The sequence below is a fragment of the Bacillus rossius genome, chromosome 7, assembly GCF_032445375.1.
Source record: "Bacillus rossius redtenbacheri isolate Brsri chromosome 7, Brsri_v3, whole genome shotgun sequence".
Taxonomy (NCBI): domain Eukaryota; kingdom Metazoa; phylum Arthropoda; class Insecta; order Phasmatodea; family Bacillidae; genus Bacillus; species Bacillus rossius.
Window position 1 is genome coordinate 47,676,472 of NC_086335.1, and position 24,179 is coordinate 47,700,650.

At 40.3% G+C, this 24,179-nt stretch overlaps 1 protein-coding gene across 11 annotated transcripts in view; it reads right to left on the reverse strand.

Annotated features, from left to right (window-relative positions):
- Positions 1-24,179, reverse strand: part of LOC134533970 (atypical protein kinase C) — a 391,849-nt gene that overhangs the window by 171,106 nt on the left and 196,564 nt on the right. The gene's annotated exons all lie outside the window — the stretch shown is intronic.

Sequence of the window (24,179 nt, forward strand, 5' to 3'; positions counted from 1 at the left end):
GAGAAGCAAAAAGATAAATTAGCCAAACTGACGAGTAAGATGAATAAAAAAACACATCCCACAACACAGAGCATCAACACTGTCGTTAATTCATCTTCAAGAAAGCTGTCCAATAGCGAGGAAAATGTTTTACAAAAAGGCCTCAATTTCAGCATTGCTCCACGACACATTCCTGCACTTGACATAGTTTCATCTGTTGAGAGTGCAATATACAAACTTCCTGCCGCCAAACAAGAAGAATTTCGTTGGAATGTGCGTACAGCAATCACTTCAGCTGGTCCACCTCAACCGAATCTGCCGCCTGATGAACTAAAGGCCATCAAAACTCTGAAATCCGACCATACCATTGTAATCCTCCCAGCCGATAAGGGTCGTGCTACAGTCATACTTGACAAACCAGACTATGAGCAAAAAATTACTGATTTGATCACCACAGATCAATATACAAAACTGGTAAAAGACCCCACAGCCAGCATTGAAAGAAAAGTGTACCAAACTCTAAAAAAACATCAGAATCACATCCCAGAAAAAACTAGATCAGAACTGACACCACACAGCAGTAAAGCACCCCACATTTACGGTCTTCCAAAGATTCATAAACCCGACATGCCTCTGCGCCCGATCATCAGTTGTTGTAATTCCCCATGCCAGAAACTATCAAAATATCTCCTGAAAATTGTTGAGCCACTAGCAGGACAGACAGATACATTTGTCAAAGATTCTAATCATTTTATTTCTATAGTCAAAACACTGAAAATAGAAAACAATGATACCCTGGTGAGTTTTGATGTCCAAAGCCTCTTCACTAATGTGCCAGTAGCCGAAACACTCAGCATTGTCAAGGCGAAATTGGAAGCTGATCCAACCCTAAAGGACAGAACTATAATACCAATCCCATCCATCATGGAAATGATTACCCTCTGTGTCACCACAACATATTTCCAGTTCAAGGATATTTTCTACAAACAGACCGATGGCATGGCAATGGGCTCTTCTCTTTCACCATTTATGGCCAATATATTTATGGAAAACTTTGAGCAAGAAGCACTTAGCAAAAGTAATAGCCCTCCAAAAATCTGGCTCCGTTATGTGGATGATACCTTCACTGTCTGGCAACATGGACCTGAAACTTTGGAGGAATTTGTGAACCACCTCAACTCTCTGAGGCCATCAATAAAATTCACATATGAAAAAGAAACCAAAGGTAGCATTCCTTTCCTGGATGTACTAGTCAGCAGAAAAAACAACAGCCTGGAAACAAAAGTATACAGGAAACCTACGCACACAGGCCAATACCTTAATTTTGCATCCAACCATCCCAAAACAACAAAAACTGGCATAATTCACACACTAACCAACCGAGCTGAGATTATTTGTTCTGATGAGAAATCTATTGCGGTTGAACACAATCATATAAAAAAAGAACTCATAGCCAATGGTTACCCTGTCAACACCATCAAACAGCATTTGAAATCCAACAAAACACTCAAATCCACAGAAACTGAGAAACCTGCAGGAACCCTAGTTATTCCATATGTTCAAGGGCTTTCAGAAAAAATAAGACGCCTAGGAAATAAATATGGACTTCAAACAGCATTCCGTTCTAAATCTACTATTAAAAGTATTGTTACCAAGGTGAAACCAGCCACAGAAAAATTACAAACTCACAACTGTGTGTATCAAATCCCCTGTGAATGTGGCCACATGTACATAGGTGAAACTGGCAGAGCTCTATCCACCCGAATCAAAGAACACAAAAACAACTGCAAGAAGGGTGAAACCCTAAAATCCAGACTTGCTGAACATACATGGGAAAATAGCCACAAAATTCTCTGGGAAGACTCCACACCACTCATACAGGAATCCGATAAAATAAAAAGGAAAATCAAAGAATCGGCCTTCATTATTAGCAATAAAAATATTTTCAGCCAGCAGAGCATTGAATTAAAAAATATGTGGATCCCTTTGATAAAGAGAGAAACATTCCTGCAGCACAAAACAATAGCCAATACTCAACCCACCATAACCAATCCGCTTTAACTACATGGTGCACAGCCAATGGGGAGACAGCTCGTCTGTCATTGGCTGAGCAAGATGTAGCCCTTTCTCTGATAAATACCCTCATTTTCCAGCCCCTTCTCAGTCGCACCTGTGTTTCCGTACCATGTGCGTCTCTGCCTGAGGACGGGAGCAGATAGCAGTTCCCGAAACGTCGCTTGTTTCTGTTTAGGTAAAACTATTGTATTTGTTTGTTTTTTCGTTTTGTCATGTTTTTTGTCTCGCTTCAACTGTTGTGCTGAATTATTTTGGGTTTCAATATTTTTGTGCTGTCATCATTTGTGGGGATTTTTACGTTCTCTTAGTACATTTTTCTTTGTTTTTTCTTTGTTTGCTGACCATATTCCTGTTTCGGAATATTTTGTGGTGTTCATATCCTTGTTGACAACAGCAATTGTTTGCTTAATTTTGTGTGCTTTTTGTATCTTTTTTTTTTTTGAGTATTTTTATTTTTATTTTTATTTATTTATTTTATTTATTATTTTTTCTTCAACAGAAAAAGTTCTTAGCAATGGCGTATGTCCAAAAACTTACATCAAGTCATGCACTCCCATTGCACAAATCTTTTAAAGATAACATTAATGCCCGGTATGGACCCGGTATGCATATTTCTCTGAGGAAGTTGGAAAAGAAATTAATTGATTTATCACAATGTTCGAATAACTTGACTTTTCTCTGTAAATGTCGCAGTAAGGGAGTCATTCCTAGAGGACTCACAATCAAATCCCCGGTCAACAGCAAAGAGGCTCAACAAATAACCCGGAAAGCCAGCCAAAAGCTTCTGAGTGAAAGAATTGCCGCATATCACTGCCAAAAATCACATTTGAACAATGAAATTTCGGCACTACAGCTTGAAATTCAGTCTACCCTCAATACTAAAGATTTCAATCGCATCTATCAGTCCATCACGAATCTGGTCCAAAAGAGGTCTCTACAGTGCAAAGAGAAGCAAAAAGATAAATTAGCCAAACTGACGAGTAAGATGAATAAAAAAACACATCCCACAACACAGAGCATCAACACTGTCGTTAATTCATCTTCAAGAAAGCTGTCCAATAGCGAGGAAAATGTTTTACAAAAAGGCCTCAATTTCAGCATTGCTCCACGACACATTCCTGCACTTGACATAGTTTCATCTGTTGAGAGTGCAATATACAAACTTCCTGCCGCCAAACAAGAAGAATTTCGTTGGAATGTGCGTACAGCAATCACTTCAGCTGGTCCACCTCAACCGAATCTGCCGCCTGATGAACTAAAGGCCATCAAAACTCTGAAATCCGACCATACCATTGTAATCCTCCCAGCCGATAAGGGTCGTGCTACAGTCATACTTGACAAACCAGACTATGAGCAAAAAATTACTGATTTGATCACCACAGATCAATATACAAAACTGGTAAAAGACCCCACAGCCAGCATTGAAAGAAAAGTGTACCAAACTCTAAAAAAACATCAGAATCACATCCCAGAAAAAACTAGATCAGAACTGACACCACACAGCAGTAAAGCACCCCACATTTACGGTCTTCCAAAGATTCATAAACCCGACATGCCTCTGCGCCCGATCATCAGTTGTTGTAATTCCCCATGCCAGAAACTATCAAAATATCTCCTGAAAATTGTTGAGCCACTAGCAGGACAGACAGATACATTTGTCAAAGATTCTAATCATTTTATTTCTATAGTCAAAACACTGAAAATAGAAAACAATGATACCCTGGTGAGTTTTGATGTCCAAAGCCTCTTCACTAATGTGCCAGTAGCCGAAACACTCAGCATTGTCAAGGCGAAATTGGAAGCTGATCCAACCCTAAAGGACAGAACTATAATACCAATCCCATCCATCATGGAAATGATTACCCTCTGTGTCACCACAACATATTTCCAGTTCAAGGATATTTTCTACAAACAGACCGATGGCATGGCAATGGGCTCTTCTCTTTCACCATTTATGGCCAATATATTTATGGAAAACTTTGAGCAAGAAGCACTTAGCAAAAGTAATAGCCCTCCAAAAATCTGGCTCCGTTATGTGGATGATACCTTCACTGTCTGGCAACATGGACCTGAAACTTTGGAGGAATTTGTGAACCACCTCAACTCTCTGAGGCCATCAATAAAATTCACATATGAAAAAGAAACCAAAGGTAGCATTCCTTTCCTGGATGTACTAGTCAGCAGAAAAAACAACAGCCTGGAAACAAAAGTATACAGGAAACCTACGCACACAGGCCAATACCTTAATTTTGCATCCAACCATCCCAAAACAACAAAAACTGGCATAATTCACACACTAACCAACCGAGCTGAGATTATTTGTTCTGATGAGAAATCTATTGCGGTTGAACACAATCATATAAAAAAAGAACTCATAGCCAATGGTTACCCTGTCAACACCATCAAACAGCATTTGAAATCCAACAAAACACTCAAATCCACAGAAACTGAGAAACCTGCAGGAACCCTAGTTATTCCATATGTTCAAGGGCTTTCAGAAAAAATAAGACGCCTAGGAAATAAATATGGACTTCAAACAGCATTCCGTTCTAAATCTACTATTAAAAGTATTGTTACCAAGGTGAAACCAGCCACAGAAAAATTACAAACTCACAACTGTGTGTATCAAATCCCCTGTGAATGTGGCCACATGTACATAGGTGAAACTGGCAGAGCTCTATCCACCCGAATCAAAGAACACAAAAACAACTGCAAGAAGGGTGAAACCCTAAAATCCAGACTTGCTGAACATACATGGGAAAATAGCCACAAAATTCTCTGGGAAGACTCCACACCACTCATACAGGAATCCGATAAAATAAAAAGGAAAATCAAAGAATCGGCCTTCATTATTAGCAATAAAAATATTTTCAGCCAGCAGAGCATTGAATTAAAAAATATGTGGATCCCTTTGATAAAGAGAGAAACATTCCTGCAGCACAAAACAATAGCCAATACTCAACCCACCATAACCAATCCGCTTTAACTACATGGTGCACAGCCAATGGGGAGACAGCTCGTCTGTCATTGGCTGAGCAAGATGTAGCCCTTTCTCTGATAAATACCCTCATTTTCCAGCCCCTTCTCAGTCGCACCTGTGTTTCCGTACCATGTGCGTCTCTGCCTGAGGACGGGAGCAGATAGCAGTTCCCGAAACGTCGCTTGTTTCTGTTTAGGTAAAACTATTGTATTTGTTTGTTTTTTCGTTTTGTCATGTTTTTTGTCTCGCTTCAACTGTTGTGCTGAATTATTTTGGGTTTCAATATTTTTGTGCTGTCATCATTTGTGGGGATTTTTACGTTCTCTTAGTACATTTTTCTTTGTTTTTTCTTTGTTTGCTGACCATATTCCTGTTTCGGAATATTTTGTGGTGTTCATATCCTTGTTGACAACAGCAATTGTTTGCTTAATTTTGTGTGCTTTTTGTATCTTTTTTTTGAGTATTTTTATTTTTATTTTTATTTATTTATTTTATTTATTATTTTTTCTTCAACAGAAAAAGTTCTTAGCAATGGCGTATGTCCAAAAACTTACATCAAGTCATGCACTCCCATTGCACAAATCTTTTAAAGATAACATTAATGCCCGGTATGGACCCGGTATGCATATTTCTCTGAGGAAGTTGGAAAAGAAATTAATTGATTTATCACAATGTTCGAATAACTTGACTTTTCTCTGTAAATGTCGCAGTAAGGGAGTCATTCCTAGAGGACTCACAATCAAATCCCCGGTCAACAGCAAAGAGGCTCAACAAATAACCCGGAAAGCCAGCCAAAAGCTTCTGAGTGAAAGAATTGCCGCATATCACTGCCAAAAATCACATTTGAACAATGAAATTTCGGCACTACAGCTTGAAATTCAGTCTACCCTCAATACTAAAGATTTCAATCGCATCTATCAGTCCATCACGAATCTGGTCCAAAAGAGGTCTCTACAGTGCAAAGAGAAGCAAAAAGATAAATTAGCCAAACTGACGAGTAAGATGAATAAAAAAACACATCCCACAACACAGAGCATCAACACTGTCGTTAATTCATCTTCAAGAAAGCTGTCCAATAGCGAGGAAAATGTTTTACAAAAAGGCCTCAATTTCAGCATTGCTCCACGACACATTCCTGCACTTGACATAGTTTCATCTGTTGAGAGTGCAATATACAAACTTCCTGCCGCCAAACAAGAAGAATTTCGTTGGAATGTGCGTACAGCAATCACTTCAGCTGGTCCACCTCAACCGAATCTGCCGCCTGATGAACTAAAGGCCATCAAAACTCTGAAATCCGACCATACCATTGTAATCCTCCCAGCCGATAAGGGTCGTGCTACAGTCATACTTGACAAACCAGACTATGAGCAAAAAATTACTGATTTGATCACCACAGATCAATATACAAAACTGGTAAAAGACCCCACAGCCAGCATTGAAAGAAAAGTGTACCAAACTCTAAAAAAACATCAGAATCACATCCCAGAAAAAACTAGATCAGAACTGACACCACACAGCAGTAAAGCACCCCACATTTACGGTCTTCCAAAGATTCATAAACCCGACATGCCTCTGCGCCCGATCATCAGTTGTTGTAATTCCCCATGCCAGAAACTATCAAAATATCTCCTGAAAATTGTTGAGCCACTAGCAGGACAGACAGATACATTTGTCAAAGATTCTAATCATTTTATTTCTATAGTCAAAACACTGAAAATAGAAAACAATGATACCCTGGTGAGTTTTGATGTCCAAAGCCTCTTCACTAATGTGCCAGTAGCCGAAACACTCAGCATTGTCAAGGCGAAATTGGAAGCTGATCCAACCCTAAAGGACAGAACTATAATACCAATCCCATCCATCATGGAAATGATTACCCTCTGTGTCACCACAACATATTTCCAGTTCAAGGATATTTTCTACAAACAGACCGATGGCATGGCAATGGGCTCTTCTCTTTCACCATTTATGGCCAATATATTTATGGAAAACTTTGAGCAAGAAGCACTTAGCAAAAGTAATAGCCCTCCAAAAATCTGGCTCCGTTATGTGGATGATACCTTCACTGTCTGGCAACATGGACCTGAAACTTTGGAGGAATTTGTGAACCACCTCAACTCTCTGAGGCCATCAATAAAATTCACATATGAAAAAGAAACCAAAGGTAGCATTCCTTTCCTGGATGTACTAGTCAGCAGAAAAAACAACAGCCTGGAAACAAAAGTATACAGGAAACCTACGCACACAGGCCAATACCTTAATTTTGCATCCAACCATCCCAAAACAACAAAAACTGGCATAATTCACACACTAACCAACCGAGCTGAGATTATTTGTTCTGATGAGAAATCTATTGCGGTTGAACACAATCATATAAAAAAAGAACTCATAGCCAATGGTTACCCTGTCAACACCATCAAACAGCATTTGAAATCCAACAAAACACTCAAATCCACAGAAACTGAGAAACCTGCAGGAACCCTAGTTATTCCATATGTTCAAGGGCTTTCAGAAAAAATAAGACGCCTAGGAAATAAATATGGACTTCAAACAGCATTCCGTTCTAAATCTACTATTAAAAGTATTGTTACCAAGGTGAAACCAGCCACAGAAAAATTACAAACTCACAACTGTGTGTATCAAATCCCCTGTGAATGTGGCCACATGTACATAGGTGAAACTGGCAGAGCTCTATCCACCCGAATCAAAGAACACAAAAACAACTGCAAGAAGGGTGAAACCCTAAAATCCAGACTTGCTGAACATACATGGGAAAATAGCCACAAAATTCTCTGGGAAGACTCCACACCACTCATACAGGAATCCGATAAAATAAAAAGGAAAATCAAAGAATCGGCCTTCATTATTAGCAATAAAAATATTTTCAGCCAGCAGAGCATTGAATTAAAAAATATGTGGATCCCTTTGATAAAGAGAGAAACATTCCTGCAGCACAAAACAATAGCCAATACTCAACCCACCATAACCAATCCGCTTTAACTACATGGTGCACAGCCAATGGGGAGACAGCTCGTCTGTCATTGGCTGAGCAAGATGTAGCCCTTTCTCTGATAAATACCCTCATTTTCCAGCCCCTTCTCAGTCGCACCTGTGTTTCCGTACCATGTGCGTCTCTGCCTGAGGACGGGAGCAGATAGCAGTTCCCGAAACGTCGCTTGTTTCTGTTTAGGTAAAACTATTGTATTTGTTTGTTTTTTCGTTTTGTCATGTTTTTTGTCTCGCTTCAACTGTTGTGCTGAATTATTTTGGGTTTCAATATTTTTGTGCTGTCATCATTTGTGGGGATTTTTACGTTCTCTTAGTACATTTTTCTTTGTTTTTTCTTTGTTTGCTGACCATATTCCTGTTTCGGAATATTTTGTGGTGTTCATATCCTTGTTGACAACAGCAATTGTTTGCTTAATTTTGTGTGCTTTTTGTATCTTTTTTTTTGAGTATTTTTATTTTTATTTTTATTTATTTATTTTATTTATTATTTTTTCTTCAACAGAAAAAGTTCTTAGCAATGGCGTATGTCCAAAAACTTACATCAAGTCATGCACTCCCATTGCACAAATCTTTTAAAGATAACACGGGACCGCTTGTACGCCGGCTGCAAAAACCATCCCAGCGGACCATAACGCATCAAGATTGAATTGGCGCACGAAATTCCACAGACAGTTGCCCGAGCAAAAAAAGAATTTAAAGCTCGCCTCTCGTTAGTTTTGCTGTACAAAACCATAATTATTACTACACATGCTTTCGTGTTATTTTTTTTTTACTAGTTCAATTCATTTTATGTCCATAGGTAGACGCGAGTGTGAGGTAGGGGTGAACACTGCCGACAAAGTTAACTATGTAACGCGGGAAGAATAAAATTGTGTTTTTTTTTTTCGGAAGGTTTGTCTGTTTTCATCACTTTCTAACCATATATGCCGTGCTTGGGATTACAATCTTAAGGCATCACGCACCTCAGGGGTTTTCGCATTTCGTGGAGGCAAATAAATTAGCTTAGCAAACATCTTTACTGACGCAAATATTTTTACAATTACTAGATTGCATTTTTTTTTTTTTAAATTTTTCCTGTTTTAAAGTTAACATTGTGGCTCATGGTCGTTTTCCAAGTGCTTGAGTCCTCGGCAGTGTACGTCAAGGATCAATGCTCGTGAAGCGAGACAGCGTATTTGCTGTTTCGAGCCCATGTTCCGCCACTTTTTCACCATCCCAAAACCCTTTCTTCTGACCCTTCTCTGCGGCCGAGCGGTCGCAGCATCGCATGTCGCACGCCAGGTCGACCAGCTCCGACGAAGCTGGGCTGCCGACCGCGGCGAGCCCTGATGGAGTGGCGACTTCCCCACGAGGCGCGCGACGTACGAGCAACTGCCTTCCCCCCCCCCTTCTTCCTTTTCCTTCTTTTCTCTTTATTCTCTTTTTCTTTTCTCTCTCTGTTCTCACTCTCCTTTCAACTCTCTTCTCATGGAAGGGCCACGAATTACCCTATTAAAATAATATATGTGAATGCCTGCAAATTCAAAATGTACAGGGGGTAAAACATCCATATTGTGTTAAAAAAAAAAAAAAAAAAAGAGCTTTTTAGTAAACAAAATTATAGCAAGCAATATTTTTGAGTTAAACAGAAAGTTGCGCTATAGAAGTGAAGAATTAAATACCTACATACAAAGATATGCTAGTTAGTTATATTTAAATGCCTATGCGGGACGGGAGTTTAATCAGAACTTGGAAATAACTACAGTTCAATTTCTGTTGTATGACCAAAGTGCAAAACATTTTTGTACGCGGAATTTTATTCAGAAGTGTGCGGGAATGTTCATAAACTGTTGTGAACAGGAATTTTGTTAGCTCAATCTGCTAAGACATTCGGATATTTTTCGATTTTTTTTTTTTAAATTTTAGTTTATTATAAAGTTATTCTGTGAGAATTTTTTATTTGAAAAAAGTGTTGAAATTTTCCGCCAGGTATTTGTAGACAACCTGCGTTAATTTAAAAAACTAAGCTGGGTAAATGCAATCCAATAACGAGCGGGGGAGAGACAAGGGTGGACACCCCGCGCGAAGCCTCTCGCTCGCACGTCCGACTTGCCGCCATGCGGGCGACATCAATCAGCGTCAGCCAGGCGTCCACGTCGTTCCCGCGCAGTTCTGCACGGACCGCCTTGTTTATGGATTTTTACTGGAAGTGGGCTTTCTGCCAGGTTCGCACTGGTCCGGCGACTGATTAATGAATACCGGCGCCGGGGGTTTGCTTTGTTCCCCCTCTACCATCTTCCTCTACCAGTCAGTTAGGCCTGTAGCCGGCATCCACACCCCCGGCAGTTCCGCGCGGCGGAACGTCCCCACCGGGTTCGATCCCCGGCTGGGAAACGTGGCGGACGTTGCCGTGCGCCGTCGTGTTTTTTCGGGGTGCTTTTACCCCTTGCGACTCCCACCAGGGGCGCAACAACTAAATTTCCAAAGGGGGGGCAATATACCTTTTTATAAAGAATCATCGATCCCCCCTATTGAAGCGGGGGTCCGGGGGTCCGGGGGTCCTCCCCCGGGATAATTTGTATTTCAAGGTGGAAAATGGTGCTATTTAAGCAGTTTTATTACCTAAAAATTGATTACACAGCACTTTCTTTGCCCCTTTTGCCCCCACTTCAAGGTTTCAGGGGGGGGGGGGGGTAATTACCCTTGCCCCCCCCCCCCTCTGTTGTTGCGCCCCTGACTCCCACAATCATTTCAGCCCTTCATTCAACACCGACCCAGAAACAATCAACTTGGGCATTTACAATTTGATCAAATTTATAACGCACTAAAAAAGCAGAACGACCTTCTACAATGAACGCAAACTTCGCCCCATTTTGTTTTGTTTATAATGGTGGTTTAAACCTTTCGAGAAATGTTGCTGTAGTTGGTAGTGTGTGATAAAAAAAAAGGGTGTGGGGGAAACTAGTAGTGCAGGCATTTTGATATTAAATATGTTTTTCTTTCTCCTTTGGAAATTGCGCTGTGATGTTTATAGCGTAACCCCAATGTTGCCAATAAAAAAAAATTGTTATTCGACGCTTTATAGTACACACATGAATTTTCTTATTTGTTAAATTAAGTTCTAGAACAACCGACGTAGAGAGCTTCTGATTGGCCCAAAACGTATATTGGTTTTAGAAATAGCAACAGTTAAACCCACAACGAGTACCTCGCTTGTGCAAATGCGTACGACAATGTGCATTTGTAGCTAGTAAAATTCAACTCTTGTATATGATACTGTGTTGGGTCATGTTAGCACAAGTTTTTTTTTTGTTTTTACAGTTGTACTAGTCAAATTTACCGGATTCAAAAATTTCCCCCGGATTAGTTTACCAGATATCCCCCACCCCCCAAAGGTATAGCACGTTTGATTTTATTTTGAATAGTTATCAATAGTAGGGTTATTTATGATTGCGATAAGTAATTTTTTGTCACAGTGTATAATAATTTGGTGCTAGGTGGAGATTTAAAAACTTTTGAAAATAGTCTGTAAAGTCAGTTTACGGACGATAATTTTACGTGATAACGTGAGTGGAAGAGAGATAGATGCGTCACAAGCCGAACGCTTAGTTCAATCGTGCCTCTCTATGGTTTGTTCCGCGCTCTCGCTTGCACGCTCGGCTCAGGCGGAATGTGACAATGAGTCATGCTTTTTCGTGCGTGCAGCCGGCGTTCATCGATTTATAAGACGTTATCACGTCAAAAAAAGGCTAATAACTCGAAAACTAGTAAACTTGTTGAATTTTGGTTTTTTAAATCAGTACCGTAATTTACTTATCTATCAACTGTTATCGGATTGGACGTTGATTTATTGGACACTTTGTATTTACAGTTAATGAAACTCATGTTCAGCAACATAAAAGGTGGCGAGTTCAATAGCTTAGGACAATCCCCGAACAAAATTTTTTTTATTTCTTAGTGAGTCGTACTTAATTCACACCGTGTAGTGACGATTTCTGGTAGAAGAAAAGCACGCACAGCTTAGTTGTTCTGCGAGCCGCTAATTTTCTATCGGCGAGGCATGCGTCACACGCATAGATCCACAACAGACTTGATGAACCACGCTCTGAGTATAGACGACACAGGGGCATATTTGACTTATTGAGGATGAAGTGGCACGGTGCATGCCTCGTCCTACAGCTAGCAGCTTCTCCGACTAGGAGGCTGCCAGCTCTTGTTTAGTGTTCATTAACACACAAACCCTTTATGCCTCTGATAAGAGTGATAATGAAGATAATGTTTAACACTTTTTAATGTCTGAAACACATTTGCCATAAATTTCCAGTACTGCTTTTTTTATTACATTAACTTTTTGGTGTTAAAAAAGCAGTATCATAGATCGCTCAGCACGTATTTTTGTTGAGAATATTAACATTTCCGTCTTATGTCAAGATACTACACGTTGATTTTTTTTATCTTCTCATAATTATTATTAGTAAAGTCAACGCGATACCTCTCTTGCACTCGTTCTTTCACAAATATTTCCAACGAATATTTACTAAAAGTCGCGCAAAGGGATGATAATTACTAACACCGTCGTTCGAAAACGCACTTCATCGTGTGTTGTTTCGCGGAGTTATTTTTTTACTAGGAATTAAAACAAAAATACTGATCACAAACAAACTGAAAGTTATCAGTATAGTTCAGATACTGGATCATCGTGGAAACCACGCAGTTATCCGACTTCTGTGTTGCGATGCACGTGGGAGGAAGAACAGTGTATTTGACGAGGACTTAACAAGAATTTGAGACTTTTGTTGAAGTAAACTCGGTACCCGTAAATTCAAGAAGATCTTTGGGGTAACTTGTACCCAGTACTCTTTCCGTGAGTTCGCGGGGAAAGTTTTCCCGCCAAGTGCGAGATGTTGTCGTCCCTGAGGAGACGTGGCCAGAGGGATGTCGCCGTGTCGCGAGAACTCGGAGGGCGTGTTTGCGTTTGCCTCGCAGTCGCGAATCCCCCCGCCGCGAGGAAACTCTATTTGAAATTTGGCGCTCCGGGGATAAATATTGACTCCCCTCTCGCGGGCGAACCCGCCCGCAGTCGCGCACATACCGGGGGAAACCTCTACCCCCCCCCCCCCACCACACCCTCCTCCAACACCTGCTGACGGCAAACAGCGCGGCTCCACTGCCTTCTCACGCTGTTTTATTTTTTTTTACATCATTTCCGCGTCTGGTCTGATTGGACCACCGTTTATCCAACTCCTCAGCTATAACACCGTCACAGATGTCAAACCGGCAGTAGGTACATACACCTGAATTTTGTTTCCACTGTGACTCGAACCCACGAACTTGGGAAATGCTGCAACGCAATTATTGAGGGAAAAGGAATAAATCTGTTGTTGCGGCCTGTTATGACGAAATATATTTCAGAATTGGCCCGCACTGACGTCATTCATGCCAGGATCAGGATTACAAACCCGGATGTATCCGAATGCGAGTCTGGTGTTTAGAATTAATAATATTTCGATACACTGAAAGAATAAACATAGATAATGATGGAGAAGAAACATTAAATTATATCACTGTTGTTGCCTTAGAACATGCTTGGAATTACATGTCGGAATCCACTCATTTTTCGTTTCCTAAGGCATTGCTAAAATTTTCTAACGAATGCTACACGTTCGTGTTTTTTTTTTTTATCCATGGCAGTTTCTGGAGAGCGGCTGATTTAGGAGAGTTGGCGAGAGGGACGCGGCCGGAGGAAAAGGTCGTTACGTTGATCGCCCACCCGTACGTCTCGCTAATTAGGAACGTAATGCGACACTGGTCGCATTTTCGCCTTCCTTCTGGGCCCCTCCTTTTAGAAAAAGGAGTCCGGTGTCGAAGGGGGCGGAGTGGTTCATCTGCCGTCCGAAGGGGGAGGGTTTTGTGGACACTCGGTAACCAATCATCAAGGCTCGATCAGGCCGCTCCCACGGCACGCGCGCGCAGTTCTTCGTGTGGGGATGAAGTCCTCTCGGAGAAGTCATGATGTAAATGGCCGCGCGCGCACAAAGGACCCCCTCCTCCCCCCTCCTTCGTCGTCGGCCCATCTCCGTGGGTGCCCTCTCCAGATTGCCGTCCTCACTCCCCCCCCCCCCATGAACTTGCTCTCTCGCTCTTCGGCGGTGTAATCAGACTGAAAGCGAAGTCGGGTCCTGTCCCCCCCCCCCCTTTTCCCCCTCCAGGGCGGCCACGGGAATGCCACCGACTCCAGGACCTTCACGGGCGACAAGTCATTAGAACACAATACCTTTGCGGTGAATAGTATTCATCCAGATTAGTATACCTACGTAGATAGTAGAATACACTGGTAGTTCCGGAAACTGGAATCTTGAGCGTGTATTGAGATAGTCGTCTGCCATCTTGGTATGTGGCATCTTGGATGACGACTTTTCTTTCCTCAGAACCCGGAATTTTTCGCTCAAAATATGAACTTTTTTTTTTTTCGAAGAACGAGTAGTTTTAAATCATTTTGGACTATTATGGGTCAATTTAGGCGAATTTGGGCGTATATCAAAGTTCGCGATCATCCTACGATAAGCGGAAGACAATCCCACTCAAGACTTCAGTTTCTGGACCTACCAATATATAACTTTAGAAGTTTTTCATTTTCATAATGAAATGTTTCTAGGCTGACAGAAAATACACAAAATTGGGAGTCTTGTAATTCTAAAACAAAATAACTTGCAGCAAAAATGTTTTGTACTAGTACGAATAAAATGCTAAATTATTGACGTGTAAATTCTCTAAAATAATTAATAATTTAAAAAAAACTTAATTCAATTGGAGCTGAAAATAAACTTTTTTTTTTAAATTTTTTAAGTATTGCTTTGGAGGTTTTGCAACGGTAAAACGCTGAGCATGCATTCGGAATTATCCGGGTTTGAATCCCGGGGCATTAATCGTGATTTAAGTTTTTTTTCTTCATGATTTCCCAAATCAAAGTAATTTACGTCGCGGGTGAGACGTCGGAATTTCTATATATTTCCTTTCCTCCTACCGACGCATTTCCTAAAATTTGCAATGTCATAATCTCCCATCGTCTCTATTGACCGTCACCGCGTTGTAGCCGAGAGGTCAAGTCATAATTAATTCAGTGGACTAATGACATCTGTGGTCTATGTGACGTAAAAACAAAATATATATGGGTGCCTCATCAGCTAATTATGAATTTCATAACAGTAAATTTTAGTTTGCGTTTCCGGCAGTAGATTTCCTTTGCGCTAATCTATATGACGGGGTAAAAAAAACATTGATCTTAAAAAATAACCCTAAAGTTGTGTGAACCTATCCCTCATCCACCATAAAATGCCCAGTTTTTTCTTCTTCTTCCCATAAACAGTGCACTGAACCAGTCTGCATACTAGTTCATAGGATTTCAAAGTATTGGTCCTGTCATTTCCTGTGTGGTGTGTATCTCTAGTCTAGTTGTCTAGCTTTTTTTTTGTATTCAGTGAGTGCAATTGAGGAGGAAACTGTTATCGAACTAGTGGAAAATATATAAAATCAAATTTAATTCAAGATGTCTCGAAAATTATACTGTTCCCGAATCATTGAATGTTATTTTTTTTTTTCCCCCTTCACAAGAAAGCAGATAGCTACGAAGTTTTGTACTTATTAGTTGAAAACTTCTCGTTGTAAAATCTCAACAACGCAGCTCGCGTACCAGCTGGGTGACCCTTGGGAGCGCTTCCCTTATCATTGGAGCTTCAACTGGGGGGACGGAAAGTTGGGGGGGAGGGATGTTAACTGAAGTTCCACGAAGTGTTCCGACTCGAGATGGCTATCTCGCAGAACCTGTTCGCTGTTCTTGGCTTCTCTCGTGACCTGGGCTCCGTTTCCTTCTCGTTATCGGCGCGCGAAAGGTCATGGCAGGGATTGGGGGGGGGGGGGGGGGGGGCTATTCCCAGCCGTTTATTTCTGGCCGAGGGTGCCTACCCCCTTCCCACCCCCTTGACGGGGCCACGATTACTTCCAGTAATAAGTTAACACGGGACATGCGAGGCGCTCATACGGGTTTGGGAAGGGAGGGAGGGAGGGATTCGATATCCGTTTGCAATATTTCAACGTCAAGTAATAAATTTCAAGTTTGCGTGTTAATTTTCTTTTTTCTTCCAATGTTATACTTTTTTACCTGGAACGTAGTCGTATATTGCTTTTGCAAATTAAGTTTTTTCTGGAAACTGCGTAGATTACTTAATAAAATTAATAATGAGTTATTGCAGTACATTTTGCGCAGTTTTTAATTTTACAAATTATGTTTTCTATAAATAAGTCGCAATATATATTTTTTTGAAAGGAAAAGCAAAACGTCGCACATCTTCGAACATATTTCCGAAAGAAAAAAAACATAAATATGTTTTTCTCTCTTCATGAATAATAAAAAATGAAGAGTATGTACTTGTTTACTCAAAGCTAATGAACACATCCCACAATGATGTATTGTAAAAAAGTACACAATCTACGTATAAAGTAAAAGATTTTATGCTGCCAGTTTCTAAAAAATTACATTAGTAATATTTTTTTTAGCGTATTACAATAAATCGTAATTTTCAATATCTTATTTGAGTAAAAAAATTTCACCCTTGAGATGGTTTTTCTTTTTTTTTTTGTGGTGGGGGGGGGGGGGTGAAAGACGTTTTAAAATTGAATAGGGGAAAATTCTGTGTTGCCTGACAACGGAAATATACTTGTGTAATGACACGTAATTTTGTCTGCAAAGAGATACAAGCAAATATATATCTTGCAGCATACTCTCGTATCTGTTTAAAGTATACCGCTGGATTAAATTCGACTATTATTTTTAACTGCGGAGGTCTACATACGTACACTTGGGCACTTATTTAACATATATTCACATAATATAGGCCTAACTTTGCACATCCTAATAAAATAGTTTTAACAATCCCATTCTGTCGTACAGCTTGAGGCTGAGCAAATATGGACTTTTAATTTAAACAGTATTTTTTTTTGTTGATATCATACCTTCGTGGTACGTACCATTTTTAATGCGTATGTTTACGTTATGGCCTGTGTAGTTAGTTCATTGGTTAGGAATGGCCACTAAACGAACACAACTGCTATTCGTCCGTCTGTGCAGTAGAATCGTGATCGCAAACAGATTCGTGTTAACTTGTGTTCATTCCTAGCTCTCGGGGTTGTGTGGTCCATCCGCGATTAGCAGTGGAATGGGCGAGTAACTTCAGTTTGACTTCTCCGGCCCCGACCCCCCACCCCCCTCTTCCCCACATATTTCCGTTCACCCTCTAGCGTTCTACAGGGCGCTCCGGACTGCGACTTTGACTAATGGAGGTTTGCGGAGTGCGAGCAAAGTTTAAGCATCCTCTACAGCATTATTAAGATAAGTGCTCTCGCGCATAGAGCCGCCAAGGCAGGCCCCGGCTCGCAAGCCCCAGCACAAACACCGAACTCGCGAGGTTGTGACTAGCCATTTTCTTTGCTTCGGCACGAAGACGCTCAAGTTGATGAAGTGCAGAAGGGCAAAGTACAGGGTATCAATGAAAGAATGTCCCAGTTTCAATGGTATACTACCAAAATTTTATTTAGACTATTTGCAGCAAAACACACATCAAATTGAAGGTAAACTAACCTATCTTCTCTTGCAAATGTTCAACATGTGCACCTTAGGTTATACGTCACACCTAAAGTCCAATTATTCCCACACTTTGGTTGACAAGTCCGGAGTATTGGAAGCAATAGCCTCTTCAATTCCGTGTCTCAACTCTGGCAAATAAATCATTAGGTTGCGGCAGAAAGTAGACACGATCTTTCATAAAGCCCCAAAGGGAAGAAAAAAATCGCATGGCGTTACGCCAGGTGAACGTGGAGGGCTGCTTTATCCGTTACAAACAAATCCGGTAGTTTCGAATTGCCTATATACCATCGGCGAATGTTTTTTTTTTGCCACATGGGGGATCACATTTTAAACTTTAAACGAAATGCACGTTGAACTGAAATTACAGAGTCACTCATAGCAAACTGCAGAACACAAAATGCTTTATTCTCAGGATATTCCATTTTGCGTAGGTAGCGGCTGCAAGCGACAAAACAACAAAGTAGTACTCGCGCATGAGCTTATCTGAAACTGTGAGTTACTCTTTGTGACTTTGAACCAAAACTCTACAACGCTTACAGTTAATACTATTAAAATTTATAGCTGGTACATTATTTTATGGACAATAAGCTTAGTTGGCCAATAATTATGTAGCCGTGGTCAGTACTTACGTTTGTAGCAAACAGTTCATATGATAGAATGACATTGAAATATGTTATAATGTTTGACGTAGTAAATGTGATTATGTATTATTAACGGTTTGGGGGCTAGAGCAGTGATAGCCGTACCATTTTTGGGCATCTAAGGCGTGAGAAGTTAGTGATTAATCACAGAAACAGGACATCAAAATTACCTGCTAATGAATTTTAAACCAAGATAATACTTTTTGTATAATTTAAATTAATAATAATTTTTTCTTTGGTGTAGTTCAGAGCTGTGATTTTACTTTCAGTGAGAACTCTCAGTTGCTCGTACATTTTTCTATCGCAAACCGAAAAGACATGAAATCAGGGACGAAATGGAATTATGATTTGTTCAATATGTTAGAAAGACAATAGAAGTTATACATTTGCCCGGTATTTTTTCTAAATGTTTTTACTGTTTGCTCTCGATGTATAATTATCGACAATACATGGCCTACGGCAGATTATAGTGGCTTGATGCCGTATGTCATTTCGCTGATGTTCCATGCGGTTAGGCACTCACAGTCCACTGTCCCCGAAGGTCCTAGTCCGTTGTAAATTTTCCTCGGTCCGGAAGTGCCCAGCGTTAGTTTAGCAACTGTTTTACGTATAGATTGTCAGTGTACGTTCAGAAGAATGTGATGGCGTCGCAGTTATTGTAAAAATAAATTATATAGATTAAGAGCAAACACCAGTTCCGAGTGTGGCTGTATGGGAACAAACAGAAGTTCGAAGTGAGCCAGACGCTGGCCTGCGCGCGAGGCAGAATGGCAACACCGTCGCCTCGTCGAGGACCTCTATTTACCTTCTACTTACCTTTTTTTCCTTACCTTTATGGTAATACTTATTTAAATTCTGTTCCCTTTTTGTTTGCTGTACTCTGGTTTTTTTTTTGTACTTTTTCCTAGAAATTTTAGTGGTGATAATTTTGTACGGTTGTGTTGTGTTTATCTTGTAACATGTATTTATTTTAAGCACGAAAGAGCTGAGTTAGCTGGAGCGTGCTCTTTTATTTGCTGTAATGTTCGTTTGTAATGTGTATTTATGTGTTGAATAAAATCAATATAAAAAAAATCTTACGAGCGGGCACTGCGAAGGGGCGTCTCGCGTGTCGCGGCTCGGTGCGTGGCGAGACTGCTCCGCATTATTCTTAACTCGCCTCGTACGCCGCGCAAAGTTCGTCCTCGACGACGGACCGAGAACGCGAGGCGAGATAACGGACGTCCTCTTGTGAGCTTACTAACTTGCTGCTGCTTCCTCGCTTGTGGAAATCATATTTTCGAAGTAGACCCATCTCCGTTTGTTACTTGTAAATTATATACGTTTTCCAATGCAGGGGGAATCATACATATGTCATTAGAGGCGGTCTCGTACGCCATGTTACTTCATTTTCTTGTCACTATTATTTGAGGGCTTTTAACCTGTAAATCTATTACGGTTCTCTTTCTTGGGTTGTGTGTTTCAGCTGAAATTTTTCTCAAAAAAAAAATACGCGTTATCTGACAGAGTTACGCAAGCGATAATAATAATAATAATAAAAATGAAAACGGACTTCATGTCGCCGCTAAGGTAGGAGGGTTTCCTCGGTGGCCGGGAACACTGATGCGTCACAATCAAGAGGCGGGGGGTTGCGGGTTGGATCCCAACACCCCAGCACTGCTGTTTTGTGAGCACTGAGTCTGTATCAGCTTTAATCTCGGGAGGTCCCGTCGCCTTTGCACAGCCGTTGGACGCCCAGCCCTACTAAAACAAAATAAGGTATGCCTTTAATTTGCTCGACTCATTATGTCTCGTTGGCCAGTGTAGCCTTAAGCAGTGCCTTGAAGTTTAAAATGCAGTGCGTGTTATAGGGAGAATTCCACACACAAAAATTTAATATTTAATGATCACTTCATTATAGCACCCGTGTTTTCCTTTCTTTTGAGACCACACTTGCTGCCTGAAATCATGAACCACGTGTAAGGTTGAAGTTGTTGATTCTCGCCGCTCTCTGCCCCAACGTCGCGCGCAGGAAATGAACCGCACAACTCAAAACCCCTCCCGCCTCTTCACTGTTGTCTGCGTCTCTCTGTCTCTCTCTCTCTCTCTCTCTCTCTCACTCGGCCTCCTCTTTTACTTCCAGTGCTCTTGGCTGCCCTCGGGGACCGGTGCCAGCCATCCCCAGTTTGCCCGGTTAATTAAAAAAAAAGTAAGTAAAAAACATAACTGCCCTGGAGATGGCAAGATTTTTTTTTTGGGCGGTTTGCCTGCGTCTGTCGGCAGTAGATTCCCTGTGGCGGGGTCGTCTCTTCTTCTAATCAAAACTTTTTGAATATATAGCATGTGTGATTAGACGCCTCTGCGGTCGAGTGATCAAAGCGGGGGATACCCCTGCAGATGCCAGGAGTCTGTCCGTATCATGACTCTGGCCTTTGAAACCTTTGACGGCGGCTCTGTCTCTTTCCCTCTCTTTTTAAGGAGATGGTTGCGAAGTTTACGGATTTTATTTGATTCACTGAACTAATGATAACCTTTTTATGTATTACGTAGATGCAATTCTGTAGATACATTTCTGTTCAAAATAAAACATCGTGTTCCGTGTCGAGGTGTTTTCAGAAGAATATCTTGAAAAGTACGGTTATATAACTGTAGGTTATTTTGTCTGACCGCAGAATCCAGTTGAATTACGCAATAAGTTAACTCCAAGTTAATCAAGGACACTGTCTTTATCAATTAGTTTGTCGGAAAATCAGTGTATAAACTTGTGTGGTTTTCTGTGGAATTTACTACTAATGGCAAGCCGAAGATCTGACACTCTTGTATTCGGTGATTTTGTCCGTACCAAATAAATGTGGAGCACTTCAATTAGGTTGTAAAAAGTGTGCAGAAGGAGGGGGGTGGAAGAGAGAGCTGTAAACTGAAACGTTGATTCTTTTCGAAAATCACTTCAGAGAAATACTTCCTTACCATAAGCCTAATATTTTTCTTTCTAATATCTTTTTTTCTTTCCTTCACGCTTTCTTTCGTTTCTAATAAGGAGAAATCTCCATAAAATTAAGTAAACAGTTAAATATTCAATACTCGTTAAATGTTTTAGGCTATTGTATGCACATCATTACAAGAGTTTTCTTTTATGTCAATTTTTGATTCAGAGCATATTTTGGCCGCATCGTGTGTTTCATGGTTAATGTGAAAAGTTATTTTTAGTACGAAAATATTTTAATACGCGTTTACAAAATTTTATTCTAATGGTTATGTGGATGTATGCAACAGCCATACTCATCAACATAGGGTGAACTGTTTAAAACATGCATTGGTAAAATTAAAGTAACGTCTTTTTAAATGAATAACAACCAGTTTTTTAGTTGCTACATTCTTTAAACTTTGTTGTATAAAGATTAACTAAATAAATACAAAAATTTATAAAATTATAAAAAAAATAATAATATCTAATTAAAACAAAGAAAAAGTCTTAACCCATATTCAACAACGTTTTATATTCATTTTTACTAACAAAAATATATAGACTTTTTGTTTTGATTATTTTGCTACTCTCTCTATATGTATATATAATACATACTAGCTGCCCGATCCGGCTTCGCACGGTTGTATTAATTGGGGGGGGGGGAGGGGGAAATGAGACCAAATCTCTTATTTACAGTTATAATAAATGAAATAAAATGAAAATTAATTAATTTTGACAAAAATTTAATACAATGCTTTGTAATGTACCGAAGAAAAAACGAATAGCACCGATGGTTTCCCGACTCTCGAGCACGCAACGTTGTCATGGAGACGAAGTGCCCACTGTTTCCCGGGCTTAAACACCAATCAACATTGATGATCAGTTTATTATTAATAATAAATTTTTAAGACCATTGATCGAAATAAAAACTACCCTATCTCTCAAGTTGGAAAAAATTACACATAAATGCCCATTTTCATCGAAGTCAGTTGACTTGGTGAAGGGGACCTTTTTAGAAATCAGATGTAGTTAGTAATTGTCTTCTTAATTTGAATAATTTATATCACTTTCAAATCCCGACCGACTTTGTTCTACCAGTGTATAGTTATTTACCTGTATACATCTAAAAATTGGTGGTCTGTATTTAATGAGTGATGAGGACTACACTAACAATGAAATAGTCGTTGCCATGGAGACGAATGAAGCATCAACAATGCTACAGCCGTCGCCGTGGTGATTTTCTGCCAACTCATACATACATCACATTAGAAAACTCTAAAATTATAAGATTAAGACCATTAATCGAAATAAAAATTATCCTATCTCTCAAGTTGGAAAATATTACACCTAAATGCCAATTTTCATCGAAATCGGTTAAGTGGTTTAGGAGTCCATTGAGGACAAACATTGTGACACGAGATTTATATATATAATACATATATGGCATTAAATTGAACTCTTTTAAGTATGTGTACATATAAAAAGGCGATCGTTGGAACACACAGTGATAAAATAGAAGATGAAAATAAGACTAACTCATTCAGTGCTGCTTGGCTAAAAATAAAATGCTGCTTCTTTTTCATCGTTTTAAGCTTTAGTTGAATCTTATCTATTAATTTTGTGGTAAAACAATGCATTTGAAAATGAAGATGAAGTTGAATACTTGTATTAACAATGTTAATCTCCGAGCACTCTGCACTAAATTCGTCATCACTTGGTCTGCCGCGCCGACCCGACTGGGCGAGGCGCGGCTGTGAATTACTGGCGAGTATATATTTTCCTAGCTCAAACTTATTCATGAAGGTCGTTACATCATGACTGCCACTGCGGTCGCACGTAAATTTCACTCCCCCTCTTAGGGCGTGGCTGACAGGGGTGTACTGGGAGGGGAAGTGGGGAATTGGAACTGCAGTGCGACTTGTATATCCCTCACTGGCCAGAAGTCTTGATGACACCTAATGCCAAGGAGAGGATTTCGTACATAAACCGGCGACTCGACTTTCGTATCAGTAGTTTCTCCGCTTGTTATTTTTTTACGTATCAATTCGTCTTGATATATATTCTTCCCACCTTGCTACCAACCGTAACATTTTGACGTGACGTCTAATAAATCGATGAACGCCGGCTGCACGCACGAAAAAGTGTCCCGTTACGCACATTGTTTCGTTACGCTGTGTCCCGTTACACTCATTGTTCCGTTACGCTGTGTCCCGTTACGCTCATTGTACGCTTGCGCCGCATCTCTCTCTCTTCCACTCGATTGGCCTATGCGTCCGAGGAGAAGAAAGACAGCGGCAGCACACAACTTACATCTACACGTGAACTGTTTCGTCGACTGTTTATAAAGTGAAGTGAAAAGTTAATGTGGTTTTCATTGCTTATTACAACAACAATTTCGGCAATAAAGGTTAATTATTCTTGCATTTTAAAAATCTGATTGCTAGTATAATTTCAAGTATTTATTCTTTTATTATTAAAATAAAAATGATTCAATTTGATTCATAAAAGTATGCAATCATTTCATCAATGTTTTGTTATGACGTCACGTTAAACTATCGTCCGTAAACAGACTTTACAGACAACCAATTTTTTTTTCTTACCTCATGGTTTATATGTTAAAATCACGTCCAAGGAAATGATGGGCCCAACGTTTCGACTAGTCACGTTGCAGCCATATTCAAGGGCGATTAACAACTGGAGGCCTTTGCGAGGCCAAAAACCTAAGTTGCTGTAACCCGCATAGTGCATTGTAACACAGGCGTAACCCACACTTTTGTAAAATCCTTCGCTCGACGGCGGGGCGCGCGTCTTATGGGATAGTTTTCGGTACACGAGCCTGTGTGTGCGCTGGTTTGCTGCGCAATGCTGGAGAAAGTTACGTTTGCGTGACGTCGGCGGAGGAGGGAGGTGCTGGCGTGTTGTAGAGTC